At 43.2% G+C, this 19,277-nt stretch overlaps 1 protein-coding gene across 1 annotated transcript in view; it reads left to right on the top strand.

The window, feature by feature from the left end:
• The window catches only part of RAF1 (Raf-1 proto-oncogene, serine/threonine kinase), a 2,753,658-nt gene that overhangs the window by 667,434 nt on the left and 2,066,947 nt on the right, over window positions 1-19,277 (top strand). The window lies entirely within an intron of this gene.

The following is a 19,277-nucleotide window of genomic DNA, read 5'->3' as shown; positions in this document are numbered from 1 at the left end:
ACCGTCAAGGTCCAAAACCGACGACGAAGCTTCTCCTAAGCCAGACGCCGGTTCGCAGCCCCTGATGCCCGCTACCTTTGAGTCGCAGGCCTCTACCGAGACCCATTCGGAGTCCAGTATGCAACGAGATTTTTCAAGTATTGAACCCACGGATGTCTCTCCCTTGGATGAGTACGGAGCCGCTGAGCAGGCACCGGCTTCTGAGGGTGTTTTCAGGCCTAAAGATTTGTATATTAAACCAATGCCATCATCAAAAACAAGGCCAAAACCAACTTCTATGTCTAAAAAAACGACATATGAGCCACTTGCTCAGGCCTCTATGCCTAAAAAACAAATGATCAAAATGGCTGAGGATTTAATTACCTTGATCAGGGGTTCCCAACTCCCTCCTGCTAAGAGGCCTAGGCAAGGCACTGATTATGAATCTTCAATCAGGTTTCCATTTTTTTTGATTAGTCTTCTGATCAGGAATTTACTATTCCCCCCTTATGAGGACTCTGATGCAGAAGAATCCATCCCTTCTGCTTCTCCTGAGGATTTTTCGTTTGGAGAGACTTTGCATACCTTAAGGGAACATTTTCATTGGGAGAGTCAGGACTCTTCAGAATCCAAAAAGAGGCTTAGGGATTTTCTCCTTCTTCCTCAGCATAGTCCTTTGGCTATACCTCCTGTTTTAGACATTGTTGATGTCTTCTCAGAATCCAGCATTGCTCCTGATTCCCTGCCTCCGGCTTCTAGTAAGCCAGACAGATATTACAGGGTTCCTGACTCCCACAAGTTTCTTTTCAAAAATCCTACTGCTGACCTTGAAACTATTTCTCGGGGTCTCAAGGGTGTTAAGGCTTCTACTGCTAAAAATCCTACCCCTTCTGATAGAGACTCCAGGGCGCTGGATAGATAGAGTAAGAAGGTTTATACGTCTGCAACCCTGGCAATCAGGGCCTTAAACTGTCAATTTCATATGCTTAAATATCAACAGTATGTCATGGGCTTACTGAAACAGAAAATGTTTATTTCTGATTGTGTGGAAAATAGTGTTACAAGATTTATTGCATTCAGCTGAACAAGTTGAAAAGCATACTTTGCATTGTGGTTTTGATTCCTTGGAGGCCTCTTGCAGGGCCGCTGTAACTGGATCTGCGATAAGAAGTCATGCTTGGCTCAAGGAGCAAAATCTGCCTGATCATGTTAAAGCTAAATTGTTGGATGCTCCTTTACAGCAGGACAGTCTATTTGGAAATAAGGCAGAAGAAGTTTTGAAAAAGATGGAAGACAAAGCTAAATCTATGCAAACTGTAAAAGATTTCTTGCAAGTGCAGCCACCCAGGTTCAGTAGGCACTGGCCTACTAAGAATTGGTCCTATGCTTGGGGGGGCACATGTGGCAGGGAGATGCATTCAGGGCGAATGGAGCCCAAATCAAATGCACCTGCATATCAACCAGAAAGAGATGTTAGCTGTACAGAATGCTCTGACAGCTTTCAAGGACTTTTTTCATCCAGGACAACTACTGATAAAGACGGACAACACCACAGTCATGTGGTACATAAACAAGCAGGGGCGTACCCATTCCTACCCCCTTTGCAGACTAGCCATGGCTTTGTGGAACACAGCCTTGACTTACCAAATACATCTACAAGCTCAATTCCTGCCAGGAAAGCAAAATACTCTGTCAGATGAGCTAAGCAGAAATCTTATGGACCCACACGAATGGAAACTGGATCCACAAATCTTCAGCATGTTGACACGAAAATGGGGGAGTCCAGACCTAGATCTTTTTGCCTCTCCCCAAAACTATCAGTTGGACAAATTCTGCACAAGAATCCATCACAAAAAATCTTGGAAAGTGGATGCTCTGTCCTTCAGCTGGAAAAACCTATCAGTCCATGCCTTTCCCCCTCTGCCTCTGCTCTCCAGGGTTTTATTAAAAGTCAGAGAGGACAAACCGAAAATGATTCTGATTGCACCAGACTGGCCTCGCCAACACTGGTACCTGCTCCTATGCAGTATGTCACACCTTCCTCCGTGGTACCTGCCCTCAGACACCTTATCTACTGTCTCAGCAGAACTATCAAATTCTGCACACTAAGCTCCAAACTCTGAATCTTGCAGCATGGCTAATCAACTAATTTCACCAGTTACATCTTTCAGTAAACCTGTGATGGATGTCATTTTGAAGGCTAAAAGGCCTAGTACTAGAAAATCTTATGCTGATAAATGGAAAATATTCTGTGCTTGGAAACGGGCACAAGGAATAGGCACAGCCATGCCCAATATTCCTCAGATTTTGCAATATTTAACTGAGATGCTTCACAAGGGCCTATCTTTCTCTTCCATAAAAATCCATGCCTCTGCTATTTCAGCTCTTTACAACACAGAGCCTCCCCTCTTTTCTCATCCCCTGCTAAAGCAGTATCTCAGAGGGGCCAAAGATTTGACCTCCCAGGAGAGCACCAACTCCTGCATGGGACTTCAGTTTTGTGTTGGAAAAGCTCACCCTACCTCCTTTTGAGCCAGCTGCTACTGTGGACATAAAATTTCTGTCTTGGAAGACAGCTTTTCTTTTAGCAGTCACTTCAGCTAGAATGATTTCAGAACTACAGGCTCTCGTGGCAGTGGAGCCTTTTATTATTTTCTACCTAGACAGGGTAGTGCTTGGGACCAATCCATCCTTTATGCCTAAAGTGGTGTCTAGTGTGGCTCTTAATCAGACCATTCACTTGCCAACTTTTTTCCCAAATCCACAGAACAAGGGGGAGCGGATTCTGCATTCATTGGATGTACACAGACAACTAAGATTCTACTTGAACAGGACAAAATCTCTTAAGAAAATCTGAGCAACTGCTGGTGGCATTTGCTGCAGGGGCAGAGGGAAAGGCTATTTCAAAGCAGACTATTTCAAAATGGATAAGCCATTGTATTTGTTTCTGCTACATGCATCATGGTTACCCTGTCCCCAAGGGGATCAGATCCCATTCCACCAGGGCTGCATCTCCTTCTGCAGCCTTTCTCAGAGAGGTTCCTACCAGAGACATTTTAGATGCTACCTGGAACTCAGTTCATACGTTCACCAAGCATTACCATTTACCTTTCTTCTTTAAATCCAGAGGAGGCTTTGCCACTGCTGTCCTGCAGGGCCTTATAGCTGCTCCTAATGCTGTATAATTCCATACTCCCAACCATAGCTTTGGGATTCTACCCAAATTTAATGACCAGCAGTGAAACACGAACATAGTGCAGTTGTGTACACTTACCATAAATGTAGATGTTAGTGTATTCACTGTTGCAGTCCTGGCTACCAACCTGCCAGCCCCCTACTTTTCTCTTTTTTTATACCTCTTCTTTCTGTTACTAAGCTCAAAAGCCTTTTTGTTGTATTTGCTTTTATTTGGAGGTATATTTTTTGTTCGACTTTTATTTGGTCGACAGGCAGATTTGCCCCCCTCCCCAATGTTGTGCAACCCTGGAGTTGATGTATATAGTTAGGGGGGGTGTGGGGGGCACAGCCCCCCCACATAAAACTGCTTGTCGACCAAATGAAAGTCGATCATATGACCTGTCGACTATGTGATAGGGATCCATATATATATATATATATATATCTCCCCATTAGAGGGGGACCTGACATCTGTGGCAAGAAAAACTGATGAAAATGGCGTCGGCTGCATGTTTTATACCCCTGATGACCTGACGTCATGGAAGAAGGGACAGCAACTGCCGCAGGACCCAAGACTTCGTTAATCAGGCCGACTGAGGGCAACCTGCCAGCAGATTACCCAAATGTAATGACTGCAACAGTGAATACACTCAAACATCTACATTTATGGTAAGTGTACACAACTGTACTTTGACCAAGTTGTGCAAAGGTGGTGATGGCTGTTCAGAAGATGCATCTGGAGTTGGAACTCTATCCTTCTCCTCTGGCACTAAGGTTCATATGGGCCCTTCTTTGCCTTCCTTTCTTCATGTGTTATTACCAGCCTCTGGTCTAGTGCCATTTCTGATGTGACCATTCTGCAGGTGTTACCATGGATATGCAGTGTTTTTTTTTTCCTTCTAGGAATTACAGCTTAGGAAACCATTGTCTTCTACATCAGTCATGCCATTGATGTCAATAGCTTTGTGTTAGATGCCCTTTGGTCTTAGTGTTTGGGACAGACCTTTAAACACTGATGCTGTTGATTTTGGCACTGTTCTAGATCTCCAGTGTTTCAATTTCCAAGTCTTTGGACCCCAGGATCTTGAAACAAGGCCTGGGCTCTGAGTTTTTCACTATCAACATCTAGCATAGACTGGCAGGCACCAAGTTTAGCATTGTTTTTCTGAAACTGGCATTAGTGCTGGTGGACTTCAAATCCATGGCAGATGGCGTCTCCTCCTATGGTTTGACTTTGTCAGCTGCCATTTTGACACTGTCCTTGTACTACTGCCCACACGTTTGGTCATGTCAGTCTTGGAGGTGTTTGTCTACTTGCCCCTTTCTTTCCTTCTGGTTAGTAGCAGAGAAGATCTAAGAGCCACAGACATAATCTTCACACAATGCCTGGTTTCATCTCATTTGCCTCCTCCTCTTTGGAGTTCACCCACTGAGGGGAGGAAACCCAAGCATACATGTAGGAAGAAAGATAGACTCCCCTTTACAGCCAATCATCCCCCTAACATGGATAGTAGTAATGTAGAACCCCACACACACAGTGGAAACCAAGTCTGGGGAGACCTTAGAGATGAGGGAATAGGGGGATGGCCTATTGATCTCCTATTGTATAGCCACAAAGGAATGTGCAGGAAGTTTTTCTCTCTCTCTCACCGGCTTCCAGGGAGGTTTCTTTTCTTGACAGGATTGTTGCTGTTCTCAGCCTAGTGACTTGGAAAGAAATTGATATTGTGGCACCAATCCCTAGGTCCTAGGGAGCCAGACATTGTCTTCTGGCCTCCCAAGGATTGAAATTGCTGGGTTCAGACTCCAGTCATTGATTCTATTGTTGCTATTGCAGCCCTCAAGTAGGTTCCTTCTTCTCTGTTCATACCCATTCTTTCATTCTCCCTGTAAGAATCTAGAATGCTGGATCCTTTTTGGGGAGTGAATTTGTATCATCTGCCTGTTTGTTCAGGTCACTAAACTGTTTGTCATACATGTTAAGATTACAGTGAGAGCATGCAGATGAAGTGTCCAAGTCATGGGACTTGTCAAATGATAAAGCAGTGACTACACTTTTTGTGACCTGACTTTGGTTAGTGTCTGTGGAAGCTGGTAAAGCTGATTGGAGGAGGATGGGAATGTATAACTGATGCCCTTTCTCCCATCCAGGAATTAAGGAAAGATGACTGGACTCAGTAACTCTATGTAGCCACTAGCCATCATAGGAATGGGATAAAGTGGAGATTGGGGAGGGGGAAATATGTAGCTCCCTGCATCCTAACCCATACCTACAGGTAGAATAAATCAGCCAGTTGGACTTTGTATCAAGCCAGGAATGAATGGGACCATAGGGATTTCTTTTAGACTAAGATGGAGTCTGACTCTCTCCATCACTGGAGAACGAATGGTCCAATTGGAAGGAGGCAGAGGAATTTTGCCAGTGTTGCAGTAAGAGCAGCAGGCACTGTGCAACTATTTTTGTCATGCCTGACTGTACCTGTCAAGTTTTGCTGAAATCTTTAAGGTTTTGTTCATTAGTTCCCCTGTTTGATGGGTCCACTTTGTTCAGACTCAGTCAAGGTGAAACTGAAAGGTAGACCTCAGGCGAGGTTCTTGAGGCGCTATTAAAAAATGACTCGAGATTAGAGTGCACACTCCATCTTCTTGTCTTAAATTGCTGTCTGGGTCCGCATACTTAGTAATAGAGTTAGGCCTTTCCTAAATAACTTGTATTTTGGGAGACTCTTGCTGAATCTTTCCACTGCCTACTCTGTGACCCAGTAAAGTCACTTTTATCTTTCCTACCAAACACTACTTCTCCCTAATAGTTAACACTGCTTTTTTTAATTGACCAGCTCTTTCTTAGCATTTCTATCATACAGGACATGTTCTTGCCAGGACTGGCTGTAGATTGCAGTGTCATCCAGGTCAACAGCATAGTCCTCAGCTCCTTCTTTCATCCTTTCGAGAGTTGCTGGGGCATTCTTTATCCAAAACGGTACTTTGTAGAACACACGTAACCAAAAAGGGGCACAAAAACCTGACCACTCCTTCACTGCTGTTACAGGTACCTAATTGCCACCTGTGTTTAGGTCAGTAGTAGTTAGATATTTCAGCCCACCTATCTGCTCTAAGACTTTATCTCTCCTGGGAATAGGGTAAGCATCTAACTCTGTGTGACTATTCAGTTTCCTATAGTCCACTCAGGGCCTGTTGCTGTCATGTTTCTTGTCAGTATTATTACCATTGAGGCCCAGGGATAGTTGGACTCCTGGATTTCCCCATATCCAACATCTCCTGCAGTTCCTTTCTCTGTTTCAGTGCTTGCTTAACCCACTCAGCCACCCTATATAGGACCTGTGTCCACATGGTACTCCTCAGAGGAGTACACACTGTAGCTTGACTTAATAGTAAACAAGTCTCCAAACTCTATTGATATTGCCCAGATCTCCTGAAGCTGGGTTGAGGATACCTGGATACCAGTTTTAATTTCTCCAAGTCTTTTGGGTTTCTAATACCATGACTGAGATGGACCCTATTCCTAAGTCAAAGTATGATTAAAGTTAGTGAAATTAGTACTGTTTCAATCATTGATGTTTGTCAGAAGTGCTGTTTGCAGCACCTGCAATGTGCCCAGAATTGACTCGTCCTTAAATTCATATGGAGTTACATGTATCGGTAGCATATCTAAACTGTAAATTCTTTTTTATGAGAGACTCTTTTCATACTACTACTGGAACTGTCTGGGTATCCTTCTTCCACATTGCCCTCATTTCTGCCTGAAAATCTTGGTATTTTATGACTCTCTCATAGGTTCATAGGTAGGTACTAGGCTGTTAGCCCTAGGGCCTATATAAGCCTAACCGAAAAGGTACCCTGGCTTTCGCCACCCAAGAAAATTATTTTCCTGTGCCCCTGTCGAGCAGAGCCACAGAAGTAATCCATGCGGTGAATTTCCTATTTCCCATCCAATCATCAAGATTTTTCTTGGAGTGCTAATGAGGAGCTCTGTTTGACATAGTCTGTTCCAGAGTATGGGAAGTCTCTGGGACAGGAATCTATCCCTCCAGCATGTTCTGTTTATTATGGTGACCAGGTTTAGGTCCCTAGAGCGTGTAGCTTGGAGGGATTGGGATTTCTTTAAGTGGAGCATGTCCAACAGCTCTGGGTTTGACATAACTTTGTATGTTAGGCAGAGATCGCCTCTGAGTAGGCAATATGCGATGGAGTAAAGCTGGAGTTTGAGACGGTCTGCGTAGGGCATCTGTATGAGGCCCGTAATCCTCTTTATTACTGTATATTAAGGTATTTCTGTTGCCTTTCCAGTTGTTGTAGATGACTTGTGAGGTACGTACCAAAAGGGGCGTTGTAATGTATAATCGGTCTAATGAGTGATGAGTAGAGGGGAACAATGACCTCTTTTTTTCTGAATGAGAAACCTTTTGTGATGAGCCATGTAGAAGGATTTCCTGACCACTGTGGCGATGTGATTATCAAAGGAGAGACTACTGTCCACCTGTGTCCCATTGTCTCATCACACTTTCGGCGGTAAGTAGACTACCACTTGTGTGGTAGTTCATGGGTACAGAGTTTTTATCAAAGGGGATGACAATACACTTTTTGGCATTGAGCTTTAGGCCATGACTTTGACACTAGGCATCTGTCTCAGTGAGGCCGTTTTGCAGTATGTCCACATTGTTAGGAGTTTTGATTATGGCTCCTAGTTTTCAGTCATCTGCAAACTTTGTTAGCCAAAGACCACTTGTGTTAGCCTGTACTTCAGAGAAGTAGATACCAAACTGGAGAGGACCCAGGACTGAACCCTGTGGTACTCCACTTGTCACTGGTCTGAAGTCGGATTTGGAGTCTGCTGCTTTTCACAGTGTGGGTTCTCTCTGTGAGCCAGTTGGCAACCCATCTTGTGACATATGGATTTATACCTAGTTTAGTGAGCTTATGTATAATTTCAGAGTGTGGGATGGTGTCAGCAGCCTTGGTGAGATCTAGATAAGCTGTGTGAACCACTTTACCCTCATCTATGGCTTTGGTGACTGCTTCAAAGTCAATCAGGTTTAGGAGACATGATCTGCCTTTTACAAACCCGAACTGGGTAGGGTCCAGAGTTTGGAGATTACCAATGTCTTTGAGTTCCATGATACGTTCCATGGCCTTGCAGACCAGGCTCGTCAGGCTAATGGGGCGGTAGTTCCCAGGGTCCGTCATGGCTCCCTCTTTGTGGAGTGGGATAACCATCGCGGTGAGCCATTCAGTGGGCACAAAGCTTGAGGTGAGGCTATGACTGAACATGGTACTTGGGTAGGGTGCCAGTTCATTCTGTAGCTCATGTAGAACACAGCCTGGGATATTGTCAGGTCCCATGGATGCTGTGTTCTTGGCTTTGGGGACTTTTTTTTTTCAACCTGTGCAGCTGTGATTACAGGTACTTTGCATTCTTCTGGTATAGTGATGGGCCCTCTAGGGGGTGAGAGGGTGGTAAAGTTAGCAATATCAATTGGTTCTGTATATATAGTGCCATTGTGCTGTAACTCGGAGCAGATCTGAGTGTTGCCATTGAGATTCCTGACATAGCAATAGAATGCTTTGTGGTTGTCTTTAGAGTCAGTGGCAATTTTGTTTTCGTAACTAGCTTTGGAGGATTTTATGAGGGATCTCGGCTTCTTACTGAAGTTGACCAGGGAGTTCCTCCCAGTCATGGGATTTTACTCTTTTTTGCAACAGTTTCTTTCTTCTGTTGTAGAGTTTGTTTATGGCAGAGGACCACTAGATTGGCTTCCTTTTTTTGGAGGATAGCATCTTAGTTCTATTAGGGAAAGCATGATCCATGCACTTGTGTAAGTGCTTATAAAGTGCATTTGGGTAGGATTCAGCAGTCGTACCTCTATTGTCCATCTGCATGGGTGTCATGAAGTTTGCCACTTCTGTCTTAAGTGTGAAGTTGGCTTTGGAGAAGTTTTTTACGGTGGTTTCCCTAATTGGGGATGGGGCGGGATGTGGATGTCTAGGGTGATTAGCTTGTGGTCGGATCTAACCAACGAGGAATTGACCTCTGGTGTGTAACACCGGTTACCCATGTTGGTAATGACCAGGTCTAGGATATTGCTGCCCCTCTCTCTCTACATAAGACATTGTAGTCACTGGGTATAGCAATTTCAGTGTTCAGTGCTATGCTATCTTATTTTCATGTACTGTCATATGTGGTTTATTCTCATCTGTTTTTTGAACTGTTGGTAATGGGTAATCCCATGTGATGTAAACTTTATCATTCTCTATAATATTTTGTGGCTGGTTTCCAATGCTTTTCAGCTACTTCAGTATTGTAATTTTTGCACAATACCCAGTGCAGCAGTCCTGCCAGATTGTTATGCCTTTCAATATGCATACCCTCTGCCATTAGTGTATCACACCCAGCAACAAGATGGGTGACTATTTCCAGTTCTGTTTTCTTTTGCAGAACCTGCATTTGACTGTTTCTCCCACATGTTCAGTGGACTTTAGCCATCTATCTTGGGCTGCTAATATTAACCTTTTATCATTTGGTTTAAATTCATTAATCCTTAACCATTTATGCATCAGATCCTGGTCGACATAAGGTTTCTTCATTGTTCTGTACTTTGTTATATTTATGCCTTTTCCACATTCTTGCTTTCTCATCCAGTCCTTTTTTTCTCTGTTGGCATATTCAGGTACTGCCTGATTTTGGACCACTTGCAGTTTGGTTTCCATTCCCACTTGACACCAATATACTTCTGTAAACTAAGCAGGGAAGTCATCTTAGATTTATCATCTTCATGTTTCAAAACTTATCCTATGCATACATATCTGCTCCCCTCACCAGATCCAAACATTCTTACGATTGGAGGTCAGTACATGTAATCAGTTTCAAGGAGGCCCATATCTCCTTCAGAAAAGGAATGTATAATCTTAGTATAGACATATTTTTACATTATTTTATAAGCGTGAAACGTTTTTCGTGTTTTTGGTGTTTAACTGATCCAATACATTTGGGGCCAGTCAGTTGCCTCACCAGGCGTAGTGGTGGGTTTGGTTAAAGCTGGAGGAGTTGGAACAGAAAGAGCAAATTAGTTTATATGTTGGACTTTGTTCCTAGATGTCAGAGCTGTTTTCAGTATTCATTTTAGTCTTCTAAAATGCTTCATACTGAGTTTTGTTCACATTTGTTCATCTTTTATTGTCAATCCTTCATCAATTCCCAAATATGTATACATTCCGTCCTGCTCATATTCCTTTGTATCACATTCCTGTCTCAGATTTGTATTTATTTGGTGCTGCAGTTTCCTGCTTTAAAAAGAGATACCTGCTGTGAAATGGCTACCTTGTTGGCTGAGGTGTCAGATGGAGCCTCAGTGAGGTGGTTTACCCCAAGCAACCCCTAGTGATTCCTGCTGTAAGCCACTGTAGATATAGAGTATCATTGTGTGTTAGTCATGTTAGGGCTTTCTCTTGTTAACTCCCTTCTGCTTTGCAACTCCATTTAGCCATCTCTTGCCTTCCGCACAACAGTGGAAGGACCCTCCTGTGCTGCCTGCAGTTTGTGGCTAACAGAAGCAGTTGAGAAGCTACATGTCTCGCAGGTTGATTTTTTAGTGTGCTGGCTGCCATCTGTGTTGTAGAGTGAGATGAGTTTCAGCTTTTAAAGCTGATTGCTCATTCCCATTGCAGATGTGTGGTCAGTGCTGCCTGTGTGGCATTGCATAGATAACTAATAACACCAAATTTAATGTTTAAAACATTTCCTGTGGTAGCTCGCCCATCCTGGGGAGGGGAGGCTGCCAAGGCTCACTGCAATAGCAGCATTAAGAGCGTAGTGAGGTCTACTCTGCAAGTAGTATACTGCTTAGTCAGGAAGTTGAGTATAAGTGGCAGTGTGCATGCTCCTCTAGGCAGGGATTGTGGGGCATGTAAGGCTGCTGTGGGAGTGGATGTGGGTTAGGACACACTCCTTGACAACATTATGACACTGCACCAGTGTCTTTGATCTCCTCACCAGGCCTCGTCGTGGGTTTGGTTAAAGCTGGAGTAAGTTAGGGTGGGTCTGATAAACACATTGAATGAGGAGAGGAGCTGGTGGCAGCTGATGGTCGGTTTTTACTAGGGTCAGAAGTAAATAACATTGAAAACAGTTACCTTTGGAACTTGAAAGTATTCAAGGCATCTTGGCTTCCAGGTTATTTAATTGTCAACTCAAACGTTTATTTTGTGATATCTGAAAGAGTTTATTCTAAAATTTGAAAGGTGGCTATAAAGTTATAATCTGTGAATGGTGGCACATCTGCACTGAAAAACTGTAGACCTAGCAGTTTGACTTTTGCTTTTTGCAATATAATGCAGAGGGTAATGGTCTTGCCCGTTCACATGTACACACAAAATGTAACTTGGTCCTTGTTGATAGTCAGCAAATTGAATTTACAAATAACAGATCTTGATTAATGGAACTTATTTTACAGATTTTGCTTTTGAAATTGAATTGGAATAGTACAAAATGCCATTAATCTTTACTTTGCCAAGGCTTGCAGCAGCATCCTTCAGGATGGGATTTTTTAACATAATGGAATTAATAGTCATGTTGTGCTTTGGACAATAACTGGTTTACAGATCAGTTTGGGTGGGAGGTCCACTTGATTAGAAAAGTGAGGGTCACAAGTGGGATTCCTCAGTGCTCCATCCTTAACTTGTACAAGATTTGTTGGTTTATTTTTCAGCTTAATTCAGTGTTTTGACGGAGTCCATCTGACAGAATTTGCAAATGATTGCAAGTTACGCATCTTTTGTAAATTTTCATCTTTACATTATTTCTGTAAATGTAGTTCCCTCATTTTCGTTAATGAGGGATCTATATGCTACTGAAGGACCAAGTGTGAATTGTCACGGTGGAAGACAGAAAAATAAACTGTTGCTTTTGGAATGTAATGGACTACATTGTATGTTCCTGTCTGTTTGTGTCATGACCACGTGCAGTATTGACTTCAGCTAAAATACTTGGATGATGCTGAAAAAAGCTGTCACTGGCACATTCTGTGTAAGTTGTACAGTGTATGGGATACTGAGTGTCATTTGTATTATGCACATAGGTGCAATTTTTCATATTTCTGCAAGTATTTCAATAAACTGTCACAGAGATGGGAAGTACTTGCAATCATGTTAAAGCGTCAAGTCTGGCTGATCGAGTGCTGCTAATACTGTGGGTTGCATTAACTTCTACAATATGAAAAGGAAAATCTAGAAAAAAATAGATTATTTTTTTTTTGCATTAAAATATATTGCTTGTATTGATGTGAATAGTTTGAATGTATTTACATTTAGCATTATAAAGAACCATTTTTTACTATACTTTTAAACTCACATTTACTGTTAAAAGTACTCTTATTTGACCTTTTTTTACCTTGAGTTTTACAAATTGCTTAGGAATGTAAGGAAATCTGCATTGTAGGCTACATGCTAAGGGTGTGACACAGATGGTAACTGTGTGAGTGAGTTAAGCTGAAAAGTAATACTGACCGATACCACCTTATGCTACATTTGGTCATATCGCCCATCAGACCTGTACAGTGTAGCTTTTGCTTAAGTAACACCGTCTAGCTGGAGAAGGGTGCCACTTCAAGGTTAAAAAAGAAAGGGGGGGGGTGTGAACAGTTGAAACTCCTTCCTTATTTTCTATTTCCTGTAGACATTAGAGGGACTTTTTGTCTGTTGTAGTACTTGTAATGATGCTGTATTGTATGTTCCTTAATGTTAAAACACTGTGTTTAACCTGCATAATTACAGTGGTCAAAGTATTAGAAGTGCCTGTTATATTTTTAAAATTGAACTACATAATGCAAAGTCTAAGGATAAATTTGTTTCACGGACACCCCCTTGACTTTGAAATGGCCTTGGTCTTCATAATAGGGAAGCCCTTGTTCTGTGAACTTCAAAAATCTGTTAGATCAGTACAAGGGTAATAGAAAATTTAACTGTGAAATGTGGCATGTTGGTGTCTGGAAGCAGTATGCCTCTGTCTTTTCATAGCCCAGTCCTTCACCTAGCAGCCACTGCTTGTCATATCCTTTAATGAGTCTGTTTTGATTGTCAAATTGTATATGCATTGGTTTCTGTAGTTTTGCTTCTTTGGTCCGTTAAAAATGTGTTGATTTGTACCCCAGATTAGTATCTATCCTGCTATTTTTGGTGTTCCTACAAAACATTTGATGTTCATCGTGTTTCACTGTTGCAGTCATTACTCTTGGGTTATCCTGCTGGCAGGCTACCCGCAGTCGGCCAGAATTCCAAAGTCTAGGTCCAGCGTCTGTTGCTGTCGCCTCCTCCCTGACGTCAGTGCGCCAGGGGTATAAAAGATGCAGCCGACGCCATTTTCTTCAGTCTTTCTTGCCGCTCGGTGCCCGAAGCAAAAGCAGTTCACAAGTGCCGGTCGGCCGACTCCTGAGATTTTCAAATCTGAATTTCAGAACCGAAGTCTTCATTAAAGCTAAGTACCCTGTTGGGGAAACTTTTTTCGTGCTCCAGACAGATGTCAGAAAAAGTTAACAATTATATTTCTTGTGGGAAGCAAGTACCTCAAAAGGATTTTCACTCTTACTGTATTCCTTGTCTAGGCCCTGATCACAACTTTGCTAGCTGTCGGTTTTGTGCTAGATTTAACCAACGCACTATCAAGCGTCGGTTCGATTTTGCATTTCATTACTTTGGCCGAAGATTTAATTATATAATGTAGGCGGAACAGCCGACAACGAGTTTACAAAAAACGCAAGGGCAAGGATAACCATCTGAGGTCCAAAACCGACGAAGCCTCTTCTGGGCCAGTCGCCGGTTCTCAGTGAGGCGCTTTCGCAGCCCCTGGCGCCCGCTACCTCAGAGCCACAGGCTGCTACCAACTCCCACGTGGAGCCGACTGGGCCTCTGGAAACTCTAGGTATTGGACACTCTGAAATCAATCCCTCAGATGGGTTTGGAGCTGCTGAGCAGGCATTGGCTTTTGAGGGTGTCTTCAGACCAACACAACTATATGTTAAGCCATCTTCAGCTTCAAAGACAAAGACTAAAGCAGCTCTAAAGACAAAGAAACAAGTTCAGCATTCTCCTATTCAGACTTCCATGCCTAAAAAACAGATGCTCAAAATGGCCGAAGACCTAATTACCTTGAGCAGGGGTTCCCATCCCCCTCCTGCTAAGAGTCCTAGGCAAGAGAGAGTATGATTCTTCTGATCAGGTTTCTATTTCCGCTGATTCCTCTTCTGAACAGGATTATTCCATGCTTCCCTATGAGGTTTCTGATACTGAAGAATCCCATTCCTTCAGCCTCTCCTCCTGAGGACTATTCTTTTGGGGAAACACTGCATACTATGAGGGAGCATTTCCACTGGGAGAGCCAAGATTATTCTGAATCTAAGAAAAGGCTCAGAGACTTCATGCTTCTTCCTCAGCACAGACCCCTTGCTATTCCACCTGTTCTAAACATTGTAGATGTATTTTCAGAGACTGGACTGTCCCCTGACTCTTTACCACCTGCACCTGCTAAGCCAGACAGATACTACAGGGTCCCGGATTCTCATAAATTCCTATATAAAAACCCCGCTGCTGACCCAGAAACTATATCTCAGGGTCCCAAGGGGGTTAAAGCTTCCACTGCAAAAAACCCTGTCCCCTCTGATAGGGATTCTAGGGCTCTAGACAGTTGGGGGAAAAAAGTTTACACTTCTGCTACCCTGGCTGTAAGGGCTTTAAATTGTCAATTTCATATGCTTAAATATCAGCAATATTTAATGTCACTACTTAAACAGAAAATGTTGACAAATACCGAATGTTCAGAGAACAAGGAATTGCAGGATTTATGGCATGCAACTGAACAAGTGGGAAAGCATACTTTGCAATGTGGTTATGATTCACTGGAGGCCTCTTGCAGGGCCGCTGTTACAGGTTCTGTTATTAGAAGGCATGCTTGGTTAAAGGAACAAAATCTGCCTGATCATGTTAAAGCAAAATTATTAGATGCACCATTACAGCATGATACTTTGTTTGGTACTAAAGCAAAAGAGGTGTTGAAAAAAAAAAGAGGAGGATAAAGCAAAATCCATGCAGACAGTCAAGGATTTCTTACAGGTAAAGCCACCCAGGTTTAGCAGGAACTGGCCTTCAAAAAGTTGGTCCTTTCCAGTCTCAGACAGACCACAAAGAGGCAGATACAGGCGTCCCAGAGGCAGATCTCAGCCCCAAGCCTCATACAGGCCTAAATAATGGGGTGCTCCTACCTCCAAAAACGGAGAAGACAAATCACAGCCTTACAGGAAACAGTCCCAATGACTTTCCTCTACCATTTCCAGTTTTCTTTTGACAGCCCCCTTAGGGGGAAAATAGCACTTTTTTTCATCAAATTGGCAAATCGTTACCAAAGACAAATGAGTCTTGAACATAGTGTCCCAAGGCTACAGGTTCCATTTTCACACTCTACCAAGATCAAAGAGCATGTCAGACCTGCCACACAATCAATGGGCAGAGGCACAAAAACAAATTACAGCCCTCATGGACATGAGGGCCGTTCAACAAGTACCACAACAAGAGCAGGGCCAAGGATTTTACTCCAGACTTTTCCTAGTACCCAGGAAGGACAAAACCTGGAGCCCAATTCTGGACCTGTCTATACTAAATACGTTTCTGGAGGTTCCAAAATTCAAGATGTTGACTCTTCAGCAGCTACTGCCCATCCTGGACAAGAAAGCTTGGCTCGTAACTTTGGACCTAAAAGAGGCATACCTGCATGTCCCAATCAGACAATCTTGCAGAAGATACCTCAGATTCATAGCTGGCTCAATGCATTACCAATTCTCTGCACTGCCCTTTGGCTTATCTACTGCTCCCAGGGTCTTTACAAAATGCCTGGCACCAGTAATTGCATTTTGCAGACAAAAAGGAATTCAAATATATCCCTACTTGGACGACTGCCTAATTCAAGCAGAGAACAAAGACACTCTTCTAAAGCATCTGGTGTTTGTAAAAAGATTACTAATTGGCCTAAGGTACACAGTAAACGAAAAGAAATCAAAACTAGTGCCCTCTCAAGAGATAATATTCCTGGGTGCAAGCTTAAATACAACTGTCCAAATGGCTTATCTCACGCCAGACAAACAAAAACAACTGACTACTTCAAGAAATTGGCAACAAAAACCCACCTATCTGCAAGGAAAATCCTGCAGGCCTTGGGTTTCATGGCATCATGCATTCTATTAATTTCATATGCCAGACTGCATATGAGGAAACTACAATGGTATCTGAAAAGTGTTTGGACTCAGCATTGCCACAGCCTGGAGACAGTAATTGCACTCATTCCCTGCCTACAACAGGAGTTACAATGGTGGGCAGAAGCCTGTCACCACAACAAGGGTCTGCCATTCAGTTTACCCACAGCCAGACACTGACAACAGATGCATCAGATTATGCCTGGGGGCCCATATGGCAGGAAAATGTATTCAGGGCACATGGCCTGCAAACCAGAGGCATCTTCACATCAATCAAAAAGAATGCTAGCTGTTCAAAATGCCCTGACAGCTTTCAAGGACCTGCTTCATCCAGGACAGTTACTGATAGACAGACAACACTACGGTCATGTGGTACATAAACAAGCAGGGAGGTACACATTCCTACCCCCCGCCTGCAAACAAGCAATGACCTTATGGGACACAGCATTGGCTTTTCAAGTTCACCTGCAAGCACAATTCCTGCCAGGAAAAACAAATACTCTGGCAGACGAACTAAGCAGAAACCTCATGGATCCCCGAAATGGAAACTGGATCCACAAGTCTTCAACATGATAATAAGGAAATGGGGATGCCCCGACATAGATCTATTTGCCTCCCCTCACAACTGTCAATTGCAGAGATTTTGCACAAGGATTTACCACAAGCAAGCATGGAAAGTGGACACCCTTTCATTCAGCTGGAACAATCTTAACAGTATATGCTTTTCCCCCCACTGCCTCTCCTTCCCAGAGTACTCCTAAAGGTCAGACAAGAGAAGCCAATAATGATTCCGATTGCACCAGACTGGCCACGCTAGCACTGGTACACAATCCTAAAGAGCTTGTCTCAAGGTCCAACATGGATATTGCCTCAAACTTCTCACTTGCTGACCAAACAAAACAATCAGATCCTGCACAGCCAACTCAGGACCTTAAATCTGGCAGCATGGCGGATAATGTAGCCATTCAGAACACTCCTCTTTCAAAAGCTGTTATGGATGTTATCTTGGAGGCCAGGAGGCCCAGTACCAGAAAAATGGAAGAGATTCTGTGCTTGGAACCAGGAACAAGGCATTGACACGTCTGTACCAAATATCCCTCCGATTTTACAATACCTAACTGAGATGCTGAACAAAGGCCTTTCTTTCTCATCAATTAAGATTCATGCCACTGCCATTACTGCACATTACAATATGGAACCGCCTATCTTTTCTCATCCTTTAATAAGGCAGTACCTCAGAGGGGCCAAAAACATTAGGCCTCCAAGGAGAGCACCAATTCCGGCCTGGGACCTCAACTGTGTTTTGGAAAAACTCTCACTGCCTCCTTTCGAGCCAGCGTCAACAGCAGATATAAAATTCTTATCCTGGAAAACAGCTCTGCTCCTAGCCATAACTTCTGCAAGGCCAGTCTCGGAGTTACAAGTACTCATGGCTGTGGAACCTTTCATCATTTTTCATCCAGACAGGGTTTCTCTGAGGACAAAACCCTACATTTATGCCTAAGGTGGTGTCCAGTGTGGCCCTCAACCAAACCATTCACTTGCCTACCTTTTACCCAAATCCACAGAGCAAGGGTGAGAAAATTCTGCATTCTTTGGACATACACAGGCAGTTACACTTCTACTTGGACAGAACTAAAGCGTTCAGAAAGACTGAGCAACTTTTAGTGTCATATGCTGCAGGATCACAAGGAAAGGCTATCTCAAAACAGACCATTTCTAAATGGATAGGCCATTGCATTCGTTTCTGCCATTTTCAACATGGCAAATTAGTGCCTAAGGGCATTAGGCCTCATTCCACCAGAGCAGCAGCCACTTCAGCAGCCTTCCCTAGAGGAGTACCAACCAAAGAAATCTTAGAGGCTGCATCTTGGAGTTCAGGGCACACTTTCACAAAGCACTGTCACTTGCCTCTCTACTCTAGGTCCAGAGCAGGCTTTGCCACTGCAGTTCTGCAGGGTCTCATAGCCTCTCCTAATCCTATTTAGCCCAGCCACCCATCCCTCAGCTTTGGGATTCTACCCAAGAGTAATGACTGCAACAGTGAAACACGATGAACATAATGCAGTTGTGTACCTACCATAAATGTAGATGTTCGAGTGTATTCACTGTTGCAGTTCAGGTTACCCACCCACCATCCCCCTTCTCTTTGCTGGGACTTATCTGCACTTCTTTATCCTATACAACATTTTTGGTGTATTTGCTTGTAGATGAAGGAAATATGCTTGCATTTCTTATTGGTATATTTTACAACCTACCTATTTGAGGCACCTGACATCTGGGGCAAGAAAAACTGAAGAAAATGGCGTTGGCTGCATCTTTAGTACCCCTGGCGCACTGACGTCAGGGAGGAGGCGACAGCAACCGACGCTGGACCTAGACTTTGGAATTCTGGCCGACTGCGGGTAGCCTGCCAGCAGGATAACCCAAGAGTAATGACTGCAACAGTGAATACACTCGAACATCTACATTTATGGTAGGTACACAACTGTACTTTGTCTTTGGTTTCGTGTACTTACATCTCCAGTATCTTACTGTAATGGTGTAAAGGATTTTCTTTTCTAACAGTGATTTTCTTCTGAAAAGGCACTCATTTAGTGACATGAAGGGGTTCTGCCTTCTGTTTTAACACTTGTCCAGGTGTCCTGTATCGTTCAGTGTCATTTCCAGGGTTTTTATACCATTAGTCTTTTCAGAGAAGTAAAAGGTTGAATCTGCATCCTTTTATCACAAGAGCAAAACCAGAACCTATTAACTAAACTCTGCTGTCTGATGTCACCATATCATATGCTGCACTGTCTTTTCTTGGATATATGTGGGCCCCCATGCAGGTGATGTTTGCTGAGTCACAAATATTTGGTTTTCCCACCG

This window comes from Protopterus annectens, chromosome 7.part0, assembly GCF_019279795.1.
Source record: "Protopterus annectens isolate FY-2018-M chromosome 7.part0, PAN1.0, whole genome shotgun sequence".
Taxonomy (NCBI): domain Eukaryota; kingdom Metazoa; phylum Chordata; order Ceratodontiformes; family Protopteridae; genus Protopterus; species Protopterus annectens.
Note: the sequence above shows the minus strand (reverse complement) of the source record. Positions and strands in the feature narration are given on the sequence as shown.